Source organism: Narcine bancroftii, chromosome 5 (genome assembly GCF_036971445.1).
Source record: "Narcine bancroftii isolate sNarBan1 chromosome 5, sNarBan1.hap1, whole genome shotgun sequence".
NCBI lineage: Eukaryota > Metazoa > Chordata > Chondrichthyes > Torpediniformes > Narcinidae > Narcine > Narcine bancroftii.
Window position 1 is genome coordinate 100,403,474 of NC_091473.1, and position 27,151 is coordinate 100,430,624.

The 27,151-nt window shown below is 39.4% G+C and overlaps 1 protein-coding gene across 9 annotated transcripts in view; it reads left to right on the forward strand.

The window, feature by feature from the left end:
* fggy (FGGY carbohydrate kinase domain containing) overlaps window positions 1-27,151 on the forward strand; it is a 347,777-nt gene that overhangs the window by 142,057 nt on the left and 178,569 nt on the right. Inside the window, exon 1 of one of the 9 annotated variants that reach the window (XM_069938514.1) lies at window positions 16,482-16,636. The exons of the other annotated variants lie outside the window; for them this stretch is intronic. The gene's annotated coding sequence lies outside the window, so the exon portion shown is untranslated. Of the gene's footprint in view, window positions 1-16,481; window positions 16,637-27,151 lie in introns of those variants that run through there. 9 annotated transcript variants of the gene reach the window in all.

The following is a 27,151-nucleotide window of genomic DNA, read 5'->3' on the forward strand; positions in this document are numbered from 1 at the left end:
ACACCAGCAATATATGTAGATTTAAAAATTGCAAAGGGTTTTGTGTAAAAAAAATGCATTGCATATCTCAAGATTGTGCCATTTAAATTTGGAGTCTTAACATGCTTCAAGAGCACGAGTGATGTTGAGTGCCATTATGAAAAGAAAGCCTATACCCTCGTACTGAAATTTGCTTGTTAAATCAGCCCAATTTGGCATTGTTGTTTATGGATTCTGGTTGTGCTTTTTGTTGCAAATAATCATTTATTTTACAAGGAGCACAGGAGTATGATTACATAATTTCTTAAGGGTGGCTTCATCTGTAAAATATATTTAATTTCCCATGAATATTTTATGCAGATCTTTTTTCCATGGGTGTCTGCTTGCACTTCTGAATAAGCAGAAATTTTCAACTAAAAATTCAGAAAATTGAAACCATTATCTTATATGGCAACTGTAAACTATGTCCTCTAATCTTCATCTCCAAAACTCTCTGACCTGTTTTTAACCAAATGTAAGCTTGGAATTACATTTAACTCTGAAATAAGTATCTCAACAAGCATTTTCTTCATTCCCAGGTAATCGGTATTACATAGCACATTTTTGTTACTCCCTCAGCACACCTGTTGCTAAAACTCTCATCTGATCTATCTTGAATCAATGAAACCATTACATCACAGTGGGAGGCCATTCAGTCCATCAGTTCATGCAAACTGAGAAGAACAATCCTACCTGAACTTACCTCCCAGCAATTGATCAACAGGTCTGCAGGTCATAAGTCTTCAAGTACGAATTAAATAAATAACTCCATAACTGAGGTTGAACTAACTCCCTCATAAATATTTGGTTTATTCTTTCTTCCCTTTGTTCACAACAGTAAACATTAACAGTCTCCAACACTAGCCCAATTTACATCATTAGGGATGATTGAAAAATAAGAGTTTGTCAGTTTCTCCCTTGTTTCTTTTGATATCCTGGGATTCAGCTCATCCAGATCAATGATTTATCCACGTTCAAAGGTCCCTACATTCTTTAAAACTTGTTTATCCTGCTTGTCTTACACACCGCTCCTTAGCTTTACGATTAGCATAGGGCAGGATGGTTAGAATACGGCAACACGGTTAGTATAGTGGTTAGCAGTAATGCTATTGTAACCTGGGTTTGAAACCGGTGCTGTCTGTCAGGAGTTTGTATGTTATCCCCACGTCCACATGGGCTATTTCTGGGTGCTCCAGTTTCCTCCCTCCCTGCATAAATGTACGAGTTCTGTACTCTGATTCACGTTTATGGGTGACACATGCTCATGGGCCAGAAAGGCCTGTTCCCAAGCTGTATCTCTAAATTAAGAATGAGCATTGGTAGCCGCCTTTATGTGTTCTTAAAATTACTTTCACATCTACCTCCATGTTATTAGCCAGTTTAGCCATTTTACCCTCACCACTTTCTTCCACATCACTTAGATAAATTGCAAAAAGTTGTGGCCCCAGCTCAGATCCCTGTGGCACACCAGACATTACATCTTCTCAACCAAAGCAAGACCCGTTTATGCTTGCACTTAGTTTCCTGTTAACCAGCCAAACATCTGTCCGTGCCAATTGACTCAGCCTACATCATGAGCTTCTACTTTTCATGTAAACCTTTGATGCAGCATCTTATTAAATTTTTTTTCTGGAAACCAAATATATTGCACTCATCAGTTTCCTAGATCTACAGCACATGCTACTTTTCCAAATAACTCCAAGTAACTGATCAAACATTAATTTTCTTCTGAAGCTACACTTCTCTGCCTTTTGGGTTTTTTTTACAGTTACCACCCCTTTCTCCAACTCGCAATGGAGGTGTGTCCACCTTCCTGCTGATGGCCCCTTGCTCGGGAACCTTGCACTAATATCAGCCTCCTCATAGTTCAAGTCCCTTGCTGTACCAGTTGTCAGCTCCAAACCCCTATCTTGGCAAGTTTTGACAGTGAGATTCTGAGAATGAGGAATAATTGAAATGTACTAGAACTCGAATGAAGTTGGAGAACAGTTTTAGGAATGGGCAGTGACAGGATTACAGGGGTAGGCTTTGCGGAGTTTATCTTTTGTGAAAGTTTTAATTGAAATAAGTTACAAACTAAATTCCAAATTTAATTTGTTAGAATAGTTTTAGCTGTGGCTAAGAAATGTATTGCGAATACTTGGAAATCTGACTCCCCTCTACACATAGCATGACGGAAGATAGAGATGAACCTCATATTATGGGGATAACATACAAACTCCTGACAGACAGCACCGGTTTCAAACCCAGGTTACAATAGCATTACTGCTAACCACTATACTAACCGTGTTGCCGTATTCTAACCATCCTGCCCTATGCTAATCGTAAAGCTAAGGAGCGGTGTGTAAGACAAGCAGGATAAACAAGTTTTAAAGAACAAATTTGAAGTATTTATAAAAATATGGCAAACATATTTGGACTATATAGGGGCCCAAATATAATATTTTTAAAAGGTGCTACTTATATAAAAATATCTGACTTCCCCAAGGCAGGCTTTTTTACAAACCCAGCTGTAAGCCCTGACATCGTGAAGAGGGGTGGGAGGGAAGGGCTTGTGTTTATTTGGTTTTGTAAGAAAACGTTATATACTGTATATTGCAGCACACAAGCTGAGTCGTAAAACCCTCTAAAATCACTCAAAAAATAAAGATCAACTTATATGCCAGATATACTTTTGAGACCTTAAATACACCGAAGAAACCAGATTAATGTGGATTCAGCATATAAATTGATGTTGGAAGCACCTCCCCACTGCTGGCGCTGTTGCTCCCCGAAACCTCCCCACTGCTGGGCGCCACCATTACCGCTCCTTCCTGGGACCCCAACATCACCGTTGCCGCTCCTGCCTGGTAGGCTGAGGTTCCTTCTCCAACTAGGAGCATGATGTCGCCGCTCCAGTTCCATGGACTGGAAATAACCATGCGGTTATTTTTCACTTACTCAATTTACAGCTTTGTTACTTATGATTGGGGTGTTTTAAAAAAAAAATTGGATTTCCTGGGAGGCCCATACAGCTGAAAAATGGGGGTTGACTTGTACGCCAGATATACCATAAAACCATTATAATGAGGCTAAAACAGGGGGTGAGGTTGACATATGTGCTGGTTGACTTACATTCCAAAATATATGGAGGGTATATCTTGAAAATGTAAAAGTTTGATATGTATATTTATGGAACAAAAAATATTAAACAAAAAGAATGGGCAGTGATCTTCAAAAGGTGTTTGTGAAATGTCATTTTAATTTTAATTTAGCCATACAGCATGGTAACAGACCCTTTGGGCCCATGAACCTGTGTCACCCAATTATACCCAATTGATCTACATCCCTGATAACATTTTGACTCAAAGGAGGAAACTGGAGTACCCGGAGGAAACTCATGTAGACACATGGAAAACATACAAGCAGCGCTGGATTCAAACCCAAGTCCTGATTGCTGGCGTTGTAACAGCGTTGCACTAAATGCTACACTAAATGTGCTGCCATTTTCAGTGTGATAGGGAGCATAATGTTGTATTTAAATTAACAACATTATGTGATATGATCATCTTATGTATCTGTGCCGAAATTCCAGCATCAAACATAACATAACAATCACAGCACGGAAACAGGTCATTAGACCCTTCTAGTCCGCACCGAACCAAACTCCCCTCTCTAGTCCCACATAACATAACATAACAATTACAGCACGGAAACAGGCCACTAGGCCCTTCTAGTCCGCACCGAACCAAACACCCCTTTCTAGTCCCACCTCCCTGCACAATGCCCATCACCCTCCATCTTCTTCTCATCCATATACCTGTCCAACCTTTTCTTAAATAATACAATTGACTCCGCCGCCACTATTTCTCCCGGAAGCTCATTCCACACGGCTACCACTCTCTGAGTAAAGAAGTTCCCCCTCATGTTACCTCTAAACCTCTGCCCCTTAATTCTTAACTCATGTCCTCTTGTTTTAATCTTTCCTCCTCTTAACAGAAAGAGTCTATCCACATCCACTCTGTCTATCCCTTTCATAATCTTAAATACTTCTATCAAATCCCCTCTCAACCTTCTACGCTCCAAAGAATAAAGACCTAATCTGTCCAATCTCTCCCTAGACTCTAGATGCTTAAACCCAGGTAACATTCTGGTAAAATAACCAATTGTTATTTATAATAATAAAAACTAGAAATCACTTATAAATTAGATAAATGGATGAGAATATATTTATGGTTTTTGCACATGTAACATTAATTTCCCATGATAAATTAGCATACTTACCTCCAATGGCTGTTCACACAGGCAGGTGATTTGTGGTGATTTCAGAGACTGGGTGTTTGAGGTGGGGTAGGTTGAATGAAAGTTCCTCCAAATATAACTGTTTTAAAAATGTTGAGCAAATATTCTCCATTTTGAGAGGGAACCCCCCCCCCAGTTCCCTATCATCCCCATCCCTGCCATCCCCACCTCCCCCCCCCCATAGGTGCCCTCTTTTACCTTCGGTGGAAAGGTGACTCTCGGCCCCAAGCACCCAGTGGGAGAGAAGTAGGATGAGGCTATAGCTGGATTAATGCGGGAGCAATGGCCATCTTCCTTACCCATAATCCCTCACACTGCTAGAACTGCTCTGCATATCCCTGGCTCTAGCAGAGCAGTTCCAGCTGCTTGGAGGATTATGAGTTATGAAGATGACCATTGCTCTGGCACTGGGCTGTCACTGCGAGCCAGTGCAGCACTCCAATGAACTCCAGGCTTGACAGCACTGCACCCCTGCTGCTGTGTTGGGAGTTAGTTGGTGCAGGAAGGTGGGTTGACAGACAGCTGGAGGTGGGGATGACGGATGGACGCCGGGGGTAGTGGGGCAACAGACAGACATGGGTGGGGGGGGAATGACGGACGGTTGGGTGGGGGAGGGATGATGGACGGCTGAAGGAGACAGACATTGGGGGATAAGAGCAAGGTGGTTGCCATATTGTTGCAGACAGCCTGCAGTTCAGTTTAGACTGCAGGCTGGCCACAAAAATGTCAAGGGTTCCTGCAAGAAAAACTCCAGGATGGAATTTTAAACAGCCTGCGTTGCAGGAAATTTTCACAAATTTCCAGTTTCTCTGCGACATTGTAAAACTCATAATAGAAATGTGAAAATATAAAAATGTAATTCAGTTTTGCTTGGCATCCAATCAGGACAAGGCTGCCTATTTTCCAGCTTCCTTTTCCTCGAGATCACTACATTTCTTCCCAGGGATGTGTCAGCACCTCCTGCACATCTTATTAAATCTGTCCCAGAAGTTATCATTAGGATAGAAGTTTTGGAATCCCATCGCATCTTTCAAGTGTCCAGTGCCCAACCTGTGTTTTGAAGCAAGATGCTTATCTGCTTGATTATTAAACATATTATCAACTCATTATTAAGTGTTCACATGCTCAAAAGACCTAGCATGACGGGTGAGGCACCATCATCTCCTCCGCTTGGCTCACTGGGTATCGGTGGGAATGGTTATTGGACCCAATGAATGTATGTCCCTATTGTTGTCATTCATAAATATCTAGTATTACATGGAATCAATTTATAAAATTAAAGCTGATAAAAATATTATCTTGCGTTTGCTTTACAACACTTAAAGCACCTCCTTCACATGCTGAAAGCAATTAAAACATTGAAAGTAACTGAAATAAATAAAACTAGCAATACAAATAGTTTTAAAGTTAGGTAAGACTTCTGGTCCTAATCATCTCAGGGCCTGAAAGAAATGGCAGGAGTTATACCAGAGGCATATGCGATAATTTACCAAAGTTTTCTGGATTCTGGGCATGCCGTGATGAATTGGCAGACAGCAAACATCAATTTTTTAAAAAGCAAGACATCTGGATGGAAAATGTTCCATCCGGCAGAATCAGCATGGATTCAAGAAGCGAAAGCTGTGTTTGACAAATTTACTGGATTTCTTTAAGGATATTAACATTTGGATTGGATAGAGAGAAACAGATGGATGTTGTATGCTAAGATTTGCAGAAGGTTTTCGATAAGATGTCACATAAAAAACGTATCCATAAGATATGGATGCTAGGTGTTGGGGCTAAAGTATTAGCAAGGGAAAAGGATTGGTTAACCAATAGAAGGCAAAGAGCTGGGAGAAATAGGTGTTTCTTTTGTTATTCAGTGGTGAACAGAGTGCTGCAGGGGTTTGTCCTGGGCCTGCAAGTGTTCACGGTACACATCAATGATTTGGAAGAGGAGACCTAGTGTCATATATAACCATATAACCATTTACGGAGGAGAAACAGGCCATGTTGGTCTTTTGAGTCTGCACCAGTTCACTGATTTTGTGTGCCCTCTAATGGTCCTGTTCTTCTTAACCAGATATCTCTTGAAAACCAAAGTTCCATACACCTTCCGTACATCTTACCTGTAATTCAGATCCTGATTAGAATGTTTAATAAAAAGATTGAAAAGAATAATGGAACCTTTACCTTCAATAAAATTGGACTAGAAGATGGACATTCATCTGGGTCCTTTCCTTTTTTCAAAACAAAAGATATACTATCATTAAGATGAATGAAGCTTCTCATCCTTAAATGAGTCATCAAACACAGAATTCTCTGAAATGCGTGTACTTTAATGCAAGAAGCATAGTGGACAAGGTAGATGAGCTTAGAGCATGGATTGGCACTTGGAACATGATGTCTAAGTTTGCTGATGGTACCACACCGAGTGGAAAAGCAAATTATACAAAGGATGTAGAGATATTCAGATAGGTTAAGTGAGCAGGCAAGGGTCTGGCAGATGGAGAACAATGTTGGTAAATAAATGGAGTAAGGGGAATTATGAGGTGATCAGGCAGGAAATTGGAAGCTTAAAATAGAAACCGATGTTCTCAGTGAAAACTGGATGAAATGTCACAAATGTTCAGGGGATATTTATCTAAAGTTCTGCATAGGTACATTGCAAGGAGACAGGGAAGTTATGGTAGGGTACAGGAACTGTGCTGTACAAAGGCTGTAATAAATCTAGTCAAGAAGAAAATAAAAGCTTACCAAAGGTTCAGAGAGCTAGGTAATGTTAGAGATCTAGAAGATTATAAGGCTAATAGGAAGGACCTTAAAAGGAAATTAGGAGAGCCAGAAGGGGTCATGAGAAGGCCTTGTTGGGCAGGATTAAGGAAAACACCAAGGCAATCTAAAAGTATTTGAAGAGCAAGAGGATAAGACGTGAAAGAATAGGACCTATCAAGTGTAGCATTGGGAAAGTGTGTTTGGAACTGGAGGAAATAGCAGAGAATACTTCAGTATTCACTATTGGAAAATCATCTTGGTGATTGGAGGGATGACTTGCAGCAGACTGAAAAGCTTGAGCATGTAGATATTAAGAGAGAGGATGTGCTGGAGCTTTTGGAAAGCTTCAAATTGGACAAGTCACTGGGACCAAATGAGATGTACCCCAGGCTATTGTGGGAGGTGAGGGAGGAGATTGATGAGCTTCTGGTGATGATCTTAGAATAATCAATGGGGAGGGGAGAGGATCCAGGGAATTGGAGGGTTGTGGATGTTGTTTTTTTATTCAAAAAAGGGAGTAGAGACAGCCCAGGAAATTATAGACCAGTGAGTTGGTAAGTTGATGGAGAAGATCCTGAGAGGCAGGATTTATGAAAATTTGGAGAGGTAGAATATGATTAGGAATAGTCAGCATGGCTTTGTCAAGGGCAGGTCGTGCCTTATGAGCCTGATTAAATTTTTTGAGGATGTGACTAAGAAGAAAGAGCAGTAGATGTAGTGTACAGATTTCAGCAAGGCATTTGGGTAAGGTACATCCGTCAAGGCTTATTCAGAAAGTAAGCCTTTAATTGTTCTGTTTTGTTTTTCACGTGAGTCAGATATAGCTTTGTCTGCAACTCAGGAAAAAGTTTTAGCTTTTACTAGACTAATGGCCAGATGAGCAATTTTACTGAAATGGAAGGTTGATTCTTCACCTACCCATGCACAGTGTTTACATGATGTAATGTATTTCTTAAGCTTGGAGAAAATTAGATACAATATTAAAGATAGAAAATTTCAGTTTGTAAAGATATGGAGCCCATTCTTGGAATCCTGTTATGATTGGAAGAATTAACAACTCTGAAGAGTCTGAGAGTTCGCCATTCGATGCCTGGAGGTCACTATCTGATTCCAAACGTCCTTTTTAGTAACCTTGATTAGAGGGAGGGGGTAGATTAGTTTTTAATTTTATAAGCTTTCTTTTTTTAATAACACAAATAATTTGGTAAATGGGTTTAATTATGTATGTTAATAGTATGTTAATTGCTTTGTTTTTCATATGAATAGGCAACTAGCTAATGCCATTATATCATTCTTTCTGATTTTCTTTACATGTATTTGTTATGTAGCTCATTGAATTTTGTATGCAAGCTTATATATTGCACTCAATAAAAAAATATTTTAAAAAGCAAGAAATAAAGTAAGTAAGGAGGCAGGGGACATTGTTTTGTAGAACCAGAATTGGCTTGCCCTCAGAAGGCAAAGAGTGCTTGTTGACGGCTCATATTCTGCATGGAGGTCGGTGACCAGTGGATCTATTCTGGGACCCTTACTCTTTGTGATTTTTATAAATGGCCTGGATGAGGAAGTGGAGGGATGGGTTAGTAAGTTTGCTCGTCCTCAATTTTTCCTTGGAGCAATGGAGGATGAAAGGTGACCTGATAGAGGTGTATAAGATGATGAGAGGCATTGATCATGTGGCTAGCCTGAGGCTTTTTCCCAGAGCTGAAATAGTTGCCACAAGAGGACACAGGTTTAAGGTGCTGGGGAGTAGGTGCGGAGGAGATGGTGGAGGCGGATATGATAGTGTATTTTAAGAAACTTTTCGATAGGTACATGGAGCATCGAAAAATAGAGGGCCATGGAAAAGCCTAGTAATTTCTAAGGGAGGGACATGTTTTGGCACAACTTTGTGGGCCAAAAGGCCTCTATTGTGCTGTAGGTTTTCTATGTTTCTAAATGCAAGTTCATCCACTTTGGAAGGAACTATAGTTGGTCATCTTATTATTTAAATGGTGAGAGATTGCAGCATGCTGTTATGCTAAGGGACTTGGAGTGTTTGGGCATGGATTGAAAAAAATTGGTTTGCAGGTGTAAGAGGTTATCAAGAAGGCACATGGAATGTTGGTCTTCATTGACAGAGGGATTGAATTTAAGAGCAGAGAAGTTCTGCTGCAACTGTACAAGGTACTGGTGAGGCTGCATCTGGAGGACTGAGTACAGTTCAGCTCTCCTTACAAGATCAAATACAGGGATATACAAGGTTCTCGTGAGGCTGTACCAAGAGTACTGCGTAAAGCTCTTACCTCCTGACTTGAAAATAAATATACTGACTTTGGAAGCCATGCAGTGGAGGTCCACCAGATTGATTCCAGAGATGAGGAGAGATTGAGTCACCTCGGACTATACTTGCTGGAATTCAGAAGAATGAGAGGGGATCTTATAGAAACATATCAAATTATGAAAGGTAAGATGAAGACAGGAAAGTTGTTTCTACTGGTAGGTGAGACTAGAACTAGGGGACATAGCCTCAAGAATTGGAGGAGAAGTTTTAGGATGGACATAAGGAGGAACTCCTTTTCTAGAGAGTAGTGAATCTGTGGAATTCTCTGCCCAAGGATGCAGTAGAAGAGTGGTTCTTAAGCTTTTTCTTTCCACTCCGTACCACCTTAAGTAATCACCTATGGCATCTATATCATAGGTGCTCTGTGGTTAGAAGGGAATTGCTTAAGGAGGTATGTGGGTGGAAAGAAAAAGGATGAGAACCACTACAGTAGAGGCTACCTCATTAAATATATTTGTCACTTAAATAGATTTTTGCATATTAACAGAATTGAGGGTTGTTGGACCAAGGTGGGGAGTTGGAGCTGCCAATCAGCCATGATCTTATTGATTGGCAGAGCAGGTTTGATGGTCAAATAACCTCATCCTGTTCCTATTTCTTGTGTTGTTATGTAAAAAGCTATGTGTATCTTTCTCCTGGCAGTAGAAATTGGTGATAAATTGGACTGTGAAGAAGGTTTATCTAGTTCATCTGGGAAAGTGAGCCAAGAAATGGTAGGTGAAATTTGCCTCTGAGAAGTGTGAGGAGTTGCATTTTGTTAAGTTAAACAGGGAACTTCCACAATAAATGTTGGGGCTATGGAGAATGTTGTTGAACAGAGAGAGCTTTGGGTATAGGTACATCATTCCTATATCTTCTTTCTTCTCTTTAGCTTGGCTTCACGACAAACATGATGATGAAACAGCTTTTGGCATGCTTGCCTTCATCATTCAGGTCATTGAGTATGGATGGGAGTTGGGATATCAAGTTGTAACTGTACAAGAAGTTGGTGAGACCAAACTTGGAAAATTATATGTAGTTGTAGGCACTGAGGAAAGATGATATTAAGCTGGAAAGAATGCAGAAAAGATTCACGTTGGCGACATTAGGACTGGAGGTTTTAAATTACAAGGAGACAGACTGGATAGAATGGGACTTCTTCTCCTTGTGCTTTGAGCTGAATGGTATTATTATAGAAGTTTTTTTAAAAAATCAAGAGAGGCATAGTCATTTTCAGGGTGGGGAAGTTTAAACTAGAGGGTGTACATTTAAGGTAAAAGGGAACATTTCAAGAGGAGGGTATGTCAGAGAGTGATGGGTATATGGAATGAGCTGTCAGAGAAAGTGGTAGAGGAAGGTACAATTGCAATATTTAAAAGTCATTTAGATAGGCACATGAATATTAACATTTCTGAAGAATATGGACTAAATACAGCTTAGTGGAACGAGCTTGGATGGAAAACGTGCTCGACAAGTTGTGCTGAGGGGTCTATTCCTCATTTTAAAACTCAAGATCTCTTGATGTTTCCCATTCATTTGAAGGAGGCTATTGTAGGTTTAGCCTGTCACAGATTCAATGAGCAGGTTATTATCCCATTGGTTGAGAGGTCTTTGATGCATCCTGCTGCCCTATTAAGCTCCATTGATGCAGAGTAAAAGAGCAGCTAACAGCCCAGACCAGGTTAGGTCCACATCATTGCTAGAAACCAAGATTTCTGTGTGCAAGTGAGTAAATGGCCAGTGAGCTGAAGTGAGCCTGGAAGTTCCAGGCCAAAAAGAAATAAACTTATTTACCTTTTGCCACCTTCTCTAGTACTTCATTATAAGACAATTTTATTTTTATGCTGTGTTCAACCAAAGACTGATCATGAAAAGACTGACTTTAATATGTTGGGTTAATAGTTATGCAAATTGGGAAACTCTGAGCTCTGGAAGACAGTAGCCCCTGAAACATTCATGAACTGTATGCCACAAAAGTATTCTTTTGGAACACTGATTTGTCTAATATGCTTTGGGATTTCATCCAACCCAGCCAGATGGGATAAAACTATCTCAGACAGCTATTGAAGTCTCAAGTGACACTTATGCAGTCTGAAACCATCTAAAATCACAGCACAACCTGCCTCCAGCTCTGTTCAGTTGGCACTGATTCAGAGATACTATATGGGAACTGGGAAAAGCCAATATATGTGCAGTGGGAACTCTTCTTTACACAGCTTGGTGGAAAGATTGAAAAAGGTTGCTGTGTATTGGATGAGTATTGTTAATTGCTTGATTTATAAATCTTTGATATATCAGGTTTGTTAAAGGTAAAATCTATGTCTGATTTCTAAGTAGGTATTCCTTGCACGTAAGGGTTCTGCACTGTATTTCATATCTTGGCACTTCATCCTTTACTTTGATGTAAATATTGGTTCTGAAATTTTACATTACATGTTCATCAACTCACACTCAATACAAAATCCCGCATTGTCTTTTATCTTTGTTGCAACATGAACCCTTTGCTGTGGCTGGTTTAAATATATATTGCCAAGTTCACAAATTCACTCTAATTCTAATTGATTTTGTAAACATTAGATAGAATTTAAAGATATATCTTGTGAATTGATTCTTCTTCAACCTGACTTGGTAACTGATGTTGAGATCTGTTTTCACATTTGTGGCTTTTCCTGTTCTTGTTCTTCTTCTTTGGCTTGGCTTCGCGGACGAAGATTTATGGAGGGGTATGTCCACATCTGCTGCAGGCTCGTTGGTGACTGATAAGTCCGATGCGGAACAGGCAGGCAGGGAAAGTTGGTTGGTTGGGGTTGGGTGTTGGGATTTTCCTCCTTTGTCTTTTGTCAGTGAGGTGGGCTCTGCAGTCTTCTTCAAAGGAGGTTGCTGCCTGCCGAAATGTGAGGTGCCAAGATGCACAGTCGGAGGCGATATCAGCCCACTGGCGGTGGCCAATGTGGCAGGCACCAAGAGATTTCTTTAGGCAGTCCTTGTCCCTCTTCTTTGGTGCACCTCTGTCTCGGTGGCTGGTTTTCAAAACTGAAACTGACTATCCCAGCAAATCTTTCAAGGTCCAACAGTCATGGAGGCTGCCTATCAGTAGTGGGAACATTGATTGTATTTCCTCTTTCTAATTCAAAACATGTTAAGCAACCACAATTACCAGTGTTGACCTTACTAACTGCACAAACTCAATAGCTCAAAATGATACATGCCATATATCTGTTAGGGCATCAATTACATCTTTTTTATGATTTTCAAAAATGAACCATTGAAAATGGACAGACTAACCATGCTGTAATTTTGGAGTTGATGATCGGCTTAATTCCCGTGTATGTCTCATGGCTGATTTTATGAACTTTCACTTCCAGCCCATACCAGAAATCTTTGTGAAGAGGTCAGGGAGAGCAAGGGAATCTTTCCAATACACATGAATAAGCATTACCAATATCATCCAAATTCCTGTTCAACACTCAAATAGACAAGTCTCCGCAGAGGAAGCGTTAATTCAGAAAATATACTTTATAGCTGTAATTTTAAATGCATCTATACAGCACCTCCCTCAGGCAAGCTGAGGAGAGATCAGGTTTACAGAGCAGGGCTCAGATCCAGCAGGCATGTGAGGGCAAAAGTTTTGTTGCTGACTTGGTTTAATTGTGAAGTAGTACTGTATTTACTTGCTGCTGAGTTTTGTAACCTTGGAACACACAAATATTCATCTGTTCCTGTTCCAAAACAAGTTTAAAGATATTTTGTTATCGCATATTGTTTGTGGTGGATACAAATCTCTGTTGCTATGGAATAGTCCTGACTGATTTGAAAGGCGGAGCCTTGAAGGTAAATCACCTTAAACTGCCTCATTGTCCTCCTAATGCTGTTGTTTTGGATTTACAGCAAACAGTTACCACCCTAACATTGTTCTAAGCAGAATCTTGAACAAGAAGACTTTCTAATTTCCAAGAATAAATCCTACTTTTATTTCATTCACTTTAGACAGGGTAACCATCTTTTTAAACATTAGAAACAGTGTCTCTTTCTTCTTTTTTTGGCTTGGCTTCAAGGACGAAGATTTATGAAGGGGGGTAAAAAGTCCACGTCAGCTGCAGGCTCGTTTGTGGCTGACAAGTCCGATGCGGGACAGGCAGACACGATTGCAGCGGTTGCAAGGGAAAATTGGTTGGTTGGGGTTGGGTGTTGGGTTTTTCCTCCTTTGCCTTTTGTCAGTGAGGTGGGCTGTCCTGTGCCTGAAATTAGTACTGGGCTCCTTTGCAAACTCAACAAAGGAACATATTGTATGTCTTTTTTGCAAGGTTTCATTCAGAAAATTGTGATCTATGTGCAGTCCAATCAGAAATCCACACATACATACAATACACCAAGTTGTGCAGGTATGCTCCTTCTGATCACATCCAACTGCTTGCCCAAATGGATCACTTCATTACAATCCCCTCTCCTAACACCTACTGCAGATTCCATCTGGTGGTTCTCTATGTTCAGAAAGCTACGCCAAGATGCCCAGTAGGTCTAAGTATTTTGCAGTCTCATTAATTGTTTGCATTTAATATAGTATGTATTATAGGGACCCCCATCACAGTGCAGGTATTGTTTTCAGTGTTCAGTGTGTGCTGTCTACCTCTTCTAGTAAAATTAGCAATTTGTGAAAACATAACATTTTAAAATCATAAAAGGTTGACAATTCAGTAAGCTATTTGTTCCATTTTATCTATGGAATCCCACCTTCTAGCATGGCCCTTACAAATACAGACTTTTATTTATACTGCCTCAGGCAGTGAACTCCAGATGTCTGCCTGCATTTGATGAAAAATGTGATCAGACAAAATTTATTCACCTGAAGTTGAAAAGTTTTCTCCTTCTTATTAGCCAGATGAGTAATGTTTGAAAACATTTTATCATGTGCCTTGGATCTCAGCCTAAGTTGTTAATATATACACATAAAGGGAATGGAACCGGGTGTGGTGCTTTGAGGAACCTCACAGGTATGTTTTCAAGATACAAAATTACCCATCAATCATCACCCTGACACTGAGCCAAATTTGGAACTAATTTTCTACTGTAAGGGTTAAAATGCAAGTTGCAAGCAAATTCAGCAAGCAGCCAGTGGATGTTGACATATTTCATGCTGTCTCCTAGTAACATCTTTGCTTCAGGGTTATAGCTAGTTTTCCTTTGCAGGTTTGAGAAAAGCATTCAGTTTGATTTTCTTCGTTTTATAAAAATGCAGACATTAGAAGAGTTCTGACAACTTTTAATGACTATTTTAATAATTTTAGTACCGTCTAACAAAGTTTTAATTGCTTGTAATAATGAAGTAACTGATATAATGTTCAATAAATGATGGAAAACTCAACTCAACTTTAGTATGGATTTGTTTAAACAAGTCATAGACAACAACGATATTTCTAATTTCTGGAAGCGATTATAAAGGAAAATAGTTGCTATAAATGTTAGTCAATAAAAGATGGACTTTAAGACAATAGAAAGTTAGAAAGTTGGAAATTGGATTTGGAGTTCAGAGTGGATCGATTGGGCTCTGTTTAGAGGATTTCAAACTCAAATAGGCCCGATCATCAACAGCATCGCAAATGCTATTGAAGAACCAGTAAGCCTTACTAAAGGATTCCTTCAGTGTGTTTACTACAAGTTACTAAAGTTGCTGTTGCTTGTCCTTTGAGGACTGTTTTGGTTTTGGACTTTAAATTGTGCCTGTTCGATGTCTGAGTGCGAAGGTCGGCTTATTGGATAAGATGACAGCCGCCACTGAAGCTGTTGCATCTGTGGAGCTACGTGTTGAGAAGATGAAGGTCATGGAACTTAAAGAAGAATTACAATGGCGACAATTAAAATAAAACTATTCTTCAAGCAAGATTGAATAAGGTAATAGAAAGAGAGGAGGTGATGGTTGCTTGGAGTTTAAATCCCACAGAATTACTGTAAAAAAACACATCAATAAAATCTAAGATCAGCCACATGGAAATAGCTGAAGGTATGCCACAAGGTGATGATGTGGAGGATGGGCTCCAGAGTGGAGATAAAGTCAAATCTTAAGGTGACATCTGATATGCAGGATGATGTACAACCAGAAGATAGTGTGTCAAATTCTGAAAGCAGGAAAATCAAGAGATGTTTTTCTAGAATAAGCTACAGAGCTTCCTGTACTTCAAATGCTGCATATGAATGAGTTAAAGGGCAGGCTGAAATGGCCGCTCTTCAAGCAGAACAAGATGTGCTTGATGAGAACACGTCTTGGAGGAGCAGCTAAGGAGGTAGAAAGTGGAGCTAAGAAGGAAAATGGAGCATCTGGGGCTGAAATCAAAATTTGTTGCTACGGAGGTTAAAGTAAAGGTACTAACAAGTTTAAAAGGAGCTGAAGTTAGACAATCTATCTGAAATATCTGTTGGTAGGGTGTCACATTTGGAGGAAGTACATCAGAAAAGGAAAATATTTAATACCAAGGCAAAGCCAGTTAAGCAGTCAAAACTATGCTTGGTTGGACGTTAATGGACCATTAGGAGAAAGAAAAGAGGTTCAAAAATCAATTGACTATAAATGTTAACAAGATAGCAATTGTTAAGCTTGATAGGCTGTGGGAGCAGCAGTTCAAGAATGACTTTCCTGAGTACATCAGGGATGACCAAGAACCTTCAAAGGAAGACGAGCAGTTCTTGGAATCGGTGTCAAAATCTGCCAAGCTGGTTAATGATCATTATTTCATTGGATTACCTTCGAAGGAAAGGGAAATAAGCATGCCTGATAAAAGAAGCATTATCAAACAACGTACTCTGAATTTAAAGAAAAGATTCAAGAAAGATTCTTCCTTTCCTTCAGACTACTCCAATTGCATGTGTGCTATGATATCCAAAGGATATGCAGAGAAAGTACCAGATAATATCTTGGAACATGGCGATGGCAAAAAATGGTACTTGACCCACCACGGGATTTTGCATCCACTGAAGAAAAAAGTTATTATGGTGTTTGATTGTGGAGCAAGCTTTCGGGTGGTTTCACTAAATTCTCAATCCTGATTTGACCAGTACGTTGATAGGAGTCTTAACTAGATTCTGTAAAGAACCTGTTGTCATTACTGCAGACATTGAAGCAATGTTCCATCGGGCGAAAGTGCTGAATGATGACCGTGATTTGTTACGATTCGTCTGGTGGCCTGATGGAGACTATGGTCAGAACATGGTGGAATGCAGAATGACAGAGCATCTATTTGGAGCAGCTTCATTACCAAGTTGTGCACATTTTTGCCCTTAGGAAGTGAGGTGAGGACAATATGGATCAATTTAGCTCAAACTATAAGCACCATCCAGAATAACTTCTGTGTGGATGACTGTTTCCCTTCTGCAGCTAAAGTGCAGAAGCAATAGCTCTTTATCATTAATTAAGACTGATCTGTAACAAAGGGGGCTTTCTTCTTACCAAATGAACAAGTAACAGTTGCCAGGCCTGAAATAGAGAGAGGGCAAAAGAAATGAGGAATTTGGACTTAGGCCATGACCACCTTCCTATGGAGAGGGAGTTAGGGGTACAATTGCATGTTCAGTGTGACGTCTTTAAGTTCAAAGTCATTTTGAAGGACCAACCTCACACAAGAAGGGGGGATCCTGTCAACAGTCAGTTTGATATATGATCCTCTAGGAATATTGGCACCAATTGTCCTGTCTGCAAAGAAGATTCTGCAAGCTTTGAGTAGGAAAAGGATTGGTTGGGATGATGAAATACCAGAAACCATTGTACAGAAATGGACATGTTGGAATTAGGATCTTCATAAGCTGGAAGATTTCAAAATTGACAGATGCTTCAAACTGACAAATTTTGGAACTGTGACATCTTCTCGATTGCATCATTTTGCTGCTGCATGTGAAGACGGTTCTGGAACTGTTAGTTACCCGTTACTGCATGATAACCAGAACCAGGATCAGGTACGTTGTGGATTTGCAATGGGAAAGGCCAGAGTGGCTCCATTAAAGCCAGCCACTATCCCACGAATGGGATTGATGGTTGCTACCATGGCGAGCAGAATGGACACAATACTGAAAAGAGAGTTGCAGATGAAACTAACAGACTCTATATTTTGGACTGATGGCACCTCTGTGCTCAAATCTTTCTTTGGCTTGGCTTCGCGGACGAAGATTTATGGAGGGGGTAAAAAGTCCACGTCAGCTGCAGGCTCGTTTGTGGCTGACCAGTCCGATGCGGGACAGGCAGACACGATTGCAACGGTTGCAAGGGAAAATTGGTTGGTTGGGGTTGGGTGTTGGGTTTTTCCTCCTTTGCCTTTTGTCAGTGAGGTGGGCTCTGCGGTCTTCTTCAAAGGAGGCTGCTGCCCGCCAAACTGTGAGGCGCCAAGATGCACGGTTTGAGGCGTTATCAGCCCACTGGCGGTGGTCAATGTGGCAGGCACCAAGAGATTTCTTTAGGCAGTCCTTGTACCTTTTCTTTGCTGCACCTCTGTCACGGTGGCCAGTGGAGAGCTCGCCATATAATACGATCTTGGGAAGGCGATGGTCCTCCATTCTGGAGACGTGACCCATCCAGCGCAGCTGGATCTTCAGCAGCGTGGACTCGATGCTGTCGACCTCTGCCATCTCGAGTACCTCGACGTTAGGGGTGTGAGCGCTCCAATGGATGTTGAGGATGGAGCGGAGACAACGCTGGTGGAAGCGTTCTAGGAGCCGTAGGTGGTGCCGGTAGAGGACCCATGATTCGGAGCCGAACAGGAGTGTGGGTATGACAACGGCTCTGTATACGCTTATCTTTGTGAGGTTTTTCAGTTGGTTGTTTTTCCAGACTCTTTTGTGTAGTCTTCCAAAGGCGCTATTTGCCTTGGCGAGTCTGTTGTCTATCTCATTGTCGATCCTTGCATCTGATGAAATGGTGCAGCCGAGATAGGTAAACTGGTTGACCGTTTTGAGTTTTGTGTGCCCGATGGAGATGTGGGGGGGCTGGTAGTCATGGTGGGGAGCTGGCTGATGGAGGACCTCAGTTTTCTTCAGGCTGACTTCCCGGCCAAACATTTTGGCAGTTTCCGCAAAGCAGGACGTCAAGCGCTGAAGAGCTGGCTCTGAATGGGCAACTAAAGCGGCATCATCTGCAAAGAGTAGTTCACGGACAAGTTTCTCTTGTGTCTTGGTGTGAGCTTGCAGGCGCCTCAGATTGAAGAGACTGCCATCCGTGCGGTACCGGATGTAAACAGCGTCTTCATTGTTGGGGTCTTTCATGGCTTGGTTCAGCATCATGCTGAAGAAGATTGAAAAGAGGGTTGGTGCGAGAACACAGCCTTGCTTCACGCCATTGTTAATGGAGAAGGGTTCAGAGAGCTCATTGCTGTATCTGACCCGACCTTGTTGGTTTTCGTGCAGTTGGATAATCATGTTGAGGAACTTTGGGGGACATCCGATGCGCTCTAGTATTTGCCAAAGCCCTTTCCTGCTCACGGTGTCGAAGGCTTTGGTGAGGTCAACAAAGGTGATGTAGAGTCCTTTGTTTTGTTCTCTGCATTTTTCTTGGAGCTGTCTGAGGGCAAAGACCATGTCAGTGGTTCCTCTGTTTGCGCGAAAGCCGCACTGTGATTCTGGGAGAATATTCTCGGCGACACTAGGTATTATTCTATTTAGTAGAATCCTAGCGAAGATTTTGCCTGCAATGGAGAGCAACGTGATTCCCCTGTAGTTTGAGCAGTCTGATTTCTCGCCTTTGTTTTTGTACAGGGTGATGATGGTGGCATCACGAAGATCCTGAGGCAGTTTACCTTGGTCCCAACAAAGCTTGAAAAACTCATGCAGTTTGGCATGCAGAGTTTTGCCGCCAGCCTTCCAGACTTCTGGGGGGATTCCATCCACATCACATTCAAATCTCCCCCAACATCACATTAGAGTTCGATTGTCCAAGTAATAAAGACATATCCACAACAAAAGCTGTATCCTCAACATTAGGAGCATAAACATCAAGCAGTCCATGCCTCATTAAAGATTGTACAATTTAATTTTAATAATCTTCCACCATTTTTCTCTTCACTCTGTAACTAAAATGGTAGATTCTTATGTACCAAAATTGCCACACCTTTTGCCTTAGAATTAAACGAAGAATAAAAAACGTGCCCAACCCATTCACATTTGAGTTTCAAATGTTCCTTATCTATTAAATGAGTTTCCTTTGCCATTGCGACCACCGTTTCTTCCATTTCTTCCAGAAATCAAATTCCCTTCTTGCAGCTCTGCCCTCTTTGGAGACCGTGGAGGACCTCGTCGTTCCTGGAATTGCGTAATTGGTAAAGACTGAGCAAAATCCATAGCTTCTTTAGGATTATCAAAGAACTTTGGTTGATATCCATCCTGAAAAATCTTCAGTACCGCAGGGTATCTAAATGTTGCCTTATATCCTTTTTTCCACAATAATTCTTTCACAGAATTAAATTCACGTCGTTGAAACATAATTTTCTGACTCAAATTCGGATAGAAGAAAACACGATTACTCTGAACCATCAAAGGAGATTTGTTTTGCTGTGCATTTCTAATAGCCATATGTAAAATAGTCTCTCTATCACAGTAATTTAAACAGCGAACCAGAACAGGTCTTGGATTCTGTCTTGAAAAAGGTCTCCTTCTCAAAGCTCTATGAGCCCGTTCCAATATTATACCTTCAGAAAACTTATCTTGTCCCAATACTTGTGGAATCCATTCAGTGAAAAATTTTCTTGGATCTGGCCCTTCTATGCCTTCTGGCAAGCCGACAATTTTCACATTATTCTGACTGGATTGGTTCTCCAAATAATCAACCTTTTTTGCTAATTTTTTATTCTGAATCTGTAACGTTTCAATTGTTTTATTCACATCTTGCAATTGATCTTGTACATCAGATAATCCTTGATCACACATCTCAAGTCTTTCAATAGTTTCAACTTTAAAAGCTCCATAATCAGCCATCTGTTGAGTATTGACATCCACCAATGCATTAATCTTAGAAGTAAGATTATTTATAGAACCACCTAAATGCATCATTGAAGAAAATATCTTATGTTCAAGACTCTTGAAAAGTATATCAACTTCAGTAGATCCAGACATGGTGGGATTCTGCTGTTCTTGTGGAATCAGAGGACCTTCTATCCCTTCTTTTAATTTAGTAGCTTTTCTTGCAGTTTGACTCCGTGTAAGAGCCCCTGCCACAGACCCCCCAGAAGTGTCAGGAGGCTGATGATCAGGGTTATCTTTGATCCAAACCTCCTTTAAAAGCTTCGTTACGTCAGTATCTGGAAGACCTGTTATAACTGGTGGTATAGCAGTCAAATAACAACTCTTTAACTCTCCAACTGGTGGCGCCCCAGCTAATTCAGCAGTCAAAGTCTCAGTAGACGTTGTTTGAAATACTGGCATCCGGCCAGCCCTTTGTTCTAAAGGCAGCTGAAAACAACCTTCAGAAAGATTTACGGAATCAGAACGGAGCTCCAAGGCCGAATTCTTCGCTTGTTTTTCTGGATCCATTTCACGCTGAGTCGTAGCTTTTTGTAAACAAGCAGGCTCAGATAATTTCGGAAAATATAATTTTTTAACAATCTGTTGATGTTTCCTTTTACTTTTTGAGTGGCCTCAAAATCTTGATAAATTTTTAAAAATCTACCTGAAATCAGGAGTAAGACTGCAAATGCTGTTCAGATAAATTCTGAATAAATAGATTCAGTTACTTGCTTAATCCATTACTTCTCAACCTGGAATCATTTGAGAAAAGGCAACAGTGTGGATGCTCTGATTTAAAAGATGGTTTCTGAATCAGAGCAGAAAGAACAAGCAAGCAAGCGATGTTCATGCTCAATTTTAATTGGATAACGTCCATCAATTTTCAAAGCTTTCTGCCTCTTATAAGAGACAGATTTGGTAATTGATCTATACAGAAAATCTTGATCCTAACTTGACATACAAGTCCTCTTTTGTCCTGGATGGGATCAACAATCTTCCCCATCAACCAGAAATTTCGAAGCACTGTCTGGTCTATGATGATCGCGACATCCCCAGCAGTCAAACTGAGCATGAACTTCAACTATTTCTGTTGCTCCATCTTTTTCAGAACAAATCCGATATAAATTGCACCTGCTTCCACCTGCGGCACACATACATATCTCCATCAAGGAGATCTACCACAAAAGACAGGTGATCTTGAGACTCAAGAAAAGGGAGATCTCACAGTTAAAAAAATTATTAATGCTGAGATGGAGACAATCCGCTTTTGCCAGAGGAAGAGATTTGCAGATGAAATATCAAGTCTGAAGAAGGGAATGAATATCAAAAGGACAAGCCACATTTGTAAACTCAACCCTATTGTCAAGAATGGTGTTTTAAGAATTGGTGGGCGCCTTAGTAGGGCAGTAATGCCAGAAGAAATGAACCATCCTGTCATACTGGCTAATGATTTTCACATTTCAAATCTAATTCTTCAACACATTCATGAAGAGATAGGTCATGGTGGTTGCAATCATATGTTATCCAGACTACGACAAAAATATTGGATTTGTGATGCCACAAATTAACCAGAAAATTTATCATGAATTGTGTTGTTTGTCAGTGTGTAAATACTCCAGGACAACAGCTGATTGCAGATTTGCCTCTAGACAGAGTATCTCCAGATGAACTCCCATTTATATATTTATTTTGATTATTTTGGGCCCTTTGAAGTGAAGCGTGCAAGGAGTATTGTGAAGTGCTATGGTGTTATTTTCACATGTTTAGCTATAAGAGCAATTCACATCAAAGTGGCATCATCACTTGACACAGACTCTCATCAATGGTCTTTGGCGTTTTAAAGAGAAGCGTCATAAACTGGAATCAGACTCAAATCCGCAATGAACTATTTCAGAAAAAAACTAATTGGCTCTTCAATCCCCCTGCTGGCTCACATCATGGAGGTGTATGGGAAAGATTGATTAGATCAGTGCGAAAAATTTTTAATTCCATTCTAGGTGAACAGAAGCTTAATGAGGAAGGTCTTCAGACAGTTCTATGTTAAGTTCAAGCTATTCTCAACAGTCATCCAATCACTTAAGACTTTAACAGATCTAAATGTTCTTGAAGCACTTATCCCCAAACCATATTTTGCTTCTTAAAGGTAAACTGCCACCAGGGCAGTTTCAGAAGGAAGACATATATGTGTGCCGCAGGTGGAAGCAGGTGCAATTTATATCGGATTTGTTCTGAAAAAGATGGAGCAACAGAAATAGTTGAAGGTCATGCTCAGTTTCTCGGCTGGGGATGTCGCGATCATCATAGACCAGACAGTGTTTCGAAATTTCTGGTTGATGGGGAAGATTGTTGATCCCATCCAGGACAAAAGAGGACTTGTATGTCAAATTAGGATCAAGATTTTCTGTATAGATCAATTACCAAATCTGTCTCTTATAAGAGGCAGAAAGCTTTGAAAATTGACTTTCTGTTCCTTTTGAAATGTAGCTGTATAAACACTCCTATGTACTATGTTTGATTTTTTTGTAATGGTAATTTTTTAAAAATAATAATTAGGGCCCATTATTGTAAGGATTAAAATGCAAGTTGCAAGCAAATTTGGCAAGCAGTCTGTAGATGTTGACATATTTCATTCTGTCTCCAAGGTTACAGCTAGTTTTTCTCTACATGCTTGAGAAAAACATTGTTTGATTTTCTTTGTTTTTTGAACATGCAGACATTAGAAGAGTTCTAACAACTTTTATTGACCCTTTTAATCATAATTTTCATACCGTCCAACAAAATTTTAATGGCTTTTAATAATGTAGTAACTGATATAATGTTTCTTTTGAACAATTGAGATACAAATTTAAACTTCCAAATAGACATTTTTTTAGATATTTACAAGTTTGTTCAGTCTAAGCTTTCCGATTTTCCTTGAATCTTGGAAAAAAAATTAATATACCTTTTGATTTGCAGTTTTCCAAATATGGATTAATATCAATTATTTAGAATAATTTAATAGATTTAACAGTGGCCTAAATGATTGGGAAGGTGATTTGAACATATCGTTTTCAGACCAAGATTAGTTTTCCACTCATTTTGCTGAAACTTCATTTTGTGGATGACATTGTTTGCTACAATTTAAGGTGGTGCATAGGATACATATGTTCAAAATCAAATTATCTTGTTTTTGCTCGGATGTTGATCCAATATGCGATAAGTGTAAAATCTTTGAAGCCTCATTGATTCATATATTTTGGGAATGCCCTAAATTAGAAAAAAAATTGTAAAGATTTTTCAGACTTTATCAAAGATTCTAAAGATCCGATTAGAACCCTGCCTTCTCATTGCTTTGTTTGTTTTTTTCTCTAAAACAGGATATACTTCCACCTTTGAGAAAATTTTATCTTTTACCTCGTTAATAGCTAGATAAGCAATTTTAATGAAATGGTAGGATGACTCTCCACCTACTCATGCCCAGTGGTTACATGATGTTTAAACTTGGAGAAAATTAGATACGACATTAAAAATATTAAGTTTCAATTTGACATGATGTGGAGCCCATTCATAGATTACTATCATAATTGGAAGATTTAACAAATCTGGATGCTCCAGAAACAATCTGTCTAGTGCCTGAAGGTCGCTATTTGATCCATATCTTTACAATTTACAAGTTAACCTTGTTTAAAGGGAAGGGTTAGATTAGACAAGATTTTTCTTTTTTTTCTTTTTTTTAAATCAGTTAATATGGAAGTCATGGATCATATAATTAATTAGGATAGAATGCACCCTTTGTTTATACAAAGGGATTGTCTAATTTAGTCTTATATATTTTCTATCCAGAACTATATTGGAATATATTATGATAAAGGGATAAACTGTTAATTACCATACGGATAGAATTTGATATCTGAAAGAAATAAGTTAAACAAACAATTATTGATAGGTTTTTGATTTACATTATATGTTTAATTAGTAATGTGTACATGATAGGACTTGCTGTTTGTTATATTAGATGACTTTGTATGTAGGATTTATATGTTAAACTCAAGAAAAAATTGTGTTCCAACAACTTTTATTTACTATTTAATCATAGTTCTAATCACTGTTACTAAGTTTTAACGTCTTTTAATAACTGATGTAATGTTTAATAAACCGTGGAAAACTCAACTCAACTTTAGAATGGATTTGTTTGATTGAGTCATAGACAACAATAACATTCTAATTTCAGCAAGTGATTGAAAGGAAAATAGTTGCTATAGCCACTCTTCTTCAGATTCCAAATATATTCACTTCTCTGTCCATAAGAAGATAAGAAACAGGAGCAGGAGTTAACCAGTCAGAACCTGGTAATAAAAACACAGAAATGCTGGAGGAACTCAGCAAGTCTTGCATCGTCCATAGGAGGCAAGATATATGATTGATGTTTCTGGTCTGGACCTTTCTGAGGCCTGTTCCATCATTCAGTGAGATCATGTTTGATCCAATAATGGCCTCAGCTCCACTTTTCCATTTTTTCTCAGAACCTTTCATATTATTATAGTCTACTTTTAGATTTTGTCAAACAATCACTGGAATTTATTGTCAGTCTTGATTAAGGATCCCAACCTGAAATGTTAACTGTCAATTTCAATCCATCATTGCTGCTTACCCACTCTCCCTCCAGCTCCTCTTTGTTCATTAAAAATTCTAGAATCTACAGTTTTTGTTTCTCTAATTGCTAGAAGTTACTTCATACCTTAATTTATATAAGGCCTAATGTATAAATGATTTTGAATGAACAGGATCTCAGACCTTTAAATGTATAAATCCTTGAATTACTCAGACTTCTTCGGCATTACTAACCAGTATTAATTGCCCATCTATTGAAAAGTTTTATCTATTTAAAATGCAAGGAAAGAGTGGCAATATATCGCCAAGTCAGGGTGATATGTGATTGCAGGCGATGGTGTTCTGCCCTTGTCCTTGGAAGGTGCTTTTGGAGTATCCTGGAAAAGTATCAATATTGTATTTTGTGGACAGTATACACAACAGCCTCTGAACATTGTTGGAAGGAATGAATGTTTAGGATGATGAATGATGTCCCATTTGAATGGGTTGCTTTTTTCATGGATGGTGTCAAGCTTCTTAAGAGTTGCTCTTGCTGTACTTATCCAGATGAACGCAGAGCATCACATCATGCTCCTGACTTGGGTCGTGTGCCTTGTACTTGTTAGAAAGGCTTTGGAGTGTCCGGACCTGAATCACTTGCCGCATGCTATCCAAATTCTGAGCTGCTCATGTGGCCATGGAATTTGTATGCCTGGTCCAGCTGGTCCCAGAATATTGATGATGCACTCAAACTGGATGGAAACCTTGCTGGCATTTTTCTAAAATAACTTTAGAAGGCTTAACTGTATCATGGCATAGACTGGGAATTTACAACTAATGCAAATAAACCACAAAGAAGTCTTGATAAGGAACCATCAGTCTTTCCTTTACCAAAAATAAAGACTGTTATGTTTTCTAAATCTTATTATTGGTTGAAAATAAGTCACATAATAAAATTGTAGAGCTCGTCGAAAGAACCAAAGACTTGTTGATCCAAACCAAGGCTTTTATTAGCAAAAGACCGGAGCTCTTCACAGGTGGCCGACCAGTCCGGAATGATCCGACCTGGCTAGGGACACAACCCTTTAAGGCCCAGGTAATAGGTGTGGCTTAGCTCTCAGCCAATCGCTGTAAGCACAGTCTAGATACAGTAACTATATACACTATGTACATTGGTGATAGATATGTACTATCACACATTTAAAAAATGAAACTCTCTTGAATACAGCTGTGTATTCACTGGGAACTTTCATAAACCAAACCTGGATTTTCATTCTTGACCATGAGTTCATTGTGGGTATGATTGGCATGCATGCCTGCATCTTATCAAACTAGTTTCTTGCTGAGGGTATGCAGGAATAGGAAAAGGATATTTGTATTAAAGTGTGCAAGATTCAAGTCCTTGTCCTGTGAAGAAAGCATTTTTATTGCATCAAATGTTGAAAACTATTTAATGAGACATAAGCAAGAATATAATGCACTCTCCCTCTGCTATTAAAGGGAGATGAAAATGAAAATCGAAATGCTCTATGTAAACATTAAAGGAAATCACAAGGGATATATTCAGGCAAAATCATTGGAAAGGTCAGGGGAAAAATATTACACAAAAATGACAACTCTACTTAAATGTAATTTCAATTTACTTTGATCATTTAAATGTGAAAAAAAAAATCATTCTATATTCATTTTATCCAGCCAGACAGAGTGCTTTTCCAGTTTCCAAAACAAATATTCTGAGTGACATGAAACCCCATCAAGGTGACTGTGATGAGTAGTCTCAACCTTAAAATAATGCTTATTGCCAAGAATATTTGGAGGTAGTTGTCTGTGGCAAGTTGAATATTTATTTTCCATCCCATGTTTTCTTCACAAGATGGTAAAAGACTTTCATATTGAAACCACTGAAAATGTGGTGTGGTGGTTTAATACAGCTGAGTAGACTGCCAAGCCACTTAAAAGTTAACCACAAAGGTATAGAGCTGGAATTGCATTCTGGCCAGTCTGGGCAATAACAGCAGGTTTTTTTCCTTAAAGGATATTAATGAACTCATTGGGTTTTTTAAAGTATTTCAGAGCTCTTGAATATTGATTCATAGCAGTTTTATATCAACAGATTTTTAACGTATACACACGCACCCAATAATATTTGGGAGAAATAAACTTTTTCATTTATTTGCCTCTGTGTTGCAGTTTTAAATTTGCAATCAAGCAATTCACGAGATTAAAGTGCACATCCTAGATTTTATTCAAGGTTAT